At 32.6% G+C, this 1645-nt stretch overlaps 1 pseudogene; it reads right to left on the bottom strand.

The window, feature by feature from the left end:
* Positions 1-256: 256 nt before the first annotated feature.
* Positions 257-1316, bottom strand: LOC146956531 (mavicyanin pseudogene; annotated as a pseudogene).
* Between the last annotated feature and the right edge of the window lie 329 nt (positions 1317-1645).

Here is a 1645-nt window from a genome sequence, read left to right as displayed (position 1 = left end):
ATTAAAATGAAGAGAAAACGAACGGAGATAAAATTCTCAACTTTTTGGATGATTAATCCAAAGAAAGAAGATTTTAAATTAAAATGTTATTCATCATGCACCTTTTAATATGGTCACAAATAACAAACTTGAATAAAAATGTGTTGATGCATTGAACAACAAATTAACAACAAATGTGTCAACAAATTATGAAGTGCACAATGCTAGAAGAACAAGTACAAATATTGTGCAACAGTGCCAATTGGCTTGATGGATGTCAGGTATAATGAACTTTAATGTGAAGCTTCTGGCCAGCTTGACAGTGGCCATTTTTGCTACAAATGAAGTAGAAGTCCCCTGGGTTGGTGAGGTTGATGGAATCAGAGCCAGAGTGGTAATAGGCCTTTGCAGAATTTATGTTGCAGTGAATGTAGTCTTGGTGATTCACCTCCATAACATCATGATATTGCTTGTGGTACGAGAAAACTGCATGTTAGGTACAGAGAATAGATTGTTATTAATCAACTATGTTGTAAATAATTAAGATATAAATGCACTCGGGATTTCTAATATTATGAAGAACGGCAGTTAAATGCAACTGCATTAAGTGAATCATAGGATCGCATAGCGATCACAACAACATTAAAGTTATAATGTTATCGACCTATGGTTCATTTTGCGTTTTTAAAACATAATATTAACATTCCTACATTAGATAAGATAGGGTTTATAAATAATTGTTATTCTTCATTTTATAAGTAGGTTTTCTAAGAATTGAGTCAGATACAATCCATATGTATTAGAGTCTATCAAAGATTATTTGAACCAACTGCTATTAGGCTCACTCGGGTCCCGATTAAGATAGTGGCATGTAATCTTCACCTAAGAAAACCGAAATCAAATTCTAAGACATAATTTTGTAAATATTACTATTAATGTTGCTTGCATAATTATTTATGTTGATAAATATGATATGAGGATTATCAATGATGCACCCAAATCGTATATAATACGTGCTTGACAACCTGTACACGTATATACATAAATTTTGTAAGATATTCATCAAGTCACAAAAATAATTAATCAACAAAGATTTGAAGGAATATGGGAAGGGGAAGGGGAAAAAATAATTAAATATGGTGAAGAAGGTATTAATAAGTGAAGCACATACTGAGAGTATCACCAACATGGAACCTTTTAGTAGAAGTCCAATTTTTATAGTCAGGGTGATCTATGATAGTCCATCCAGCAGTATCTCCCACCCTGTAAACAGCACTTGTAGAATCCCCTGAGAGATTAATCAAAATTGCTATAATTAACACCATAATCAAAGCCATTTGATTCCTGATCGAGGCAATTAGTGTAGTAGTGTGCTCATTAAATAAATATGAAATTGGGATGAAAATAAAGAGATAGCTAGCCAAATTAAAAGGTAGAGGATACATGCAGAAGGAGACGGAAAATTGAGCAGTTTGGTCAGTAAAATTGTGTGAAGTATATCTTGTCCTTTTATATACTGCCAACTCATGTACACTATGCTCTTCAAAATTAAAACAAAAAAACTCATGTACACTATGTGGGATGTCCAAGGTAATTAAGTGAAAATGAAATTGGTTTTTTCTTTGGATATCATGTGCACAAATAACAACCATTGTTGGATAGATAT

Source organism: Medicago sativa, chromosome 1 (assembly GCF_051527215.1).
Source record: "Medicago sativa cultivar Bolivia chromosome 1, Bolivia_mono, whole genome shotgun sequence".
NCBI lineage: Eukaryota > Viridiplantae > Streptophyta > Magnoliopsida > Fabales > Fabaceae > Medicago > Medicago sativa.
This window is presented reverse-complemented; position numbering and strand designations above follow the sequence as displayed.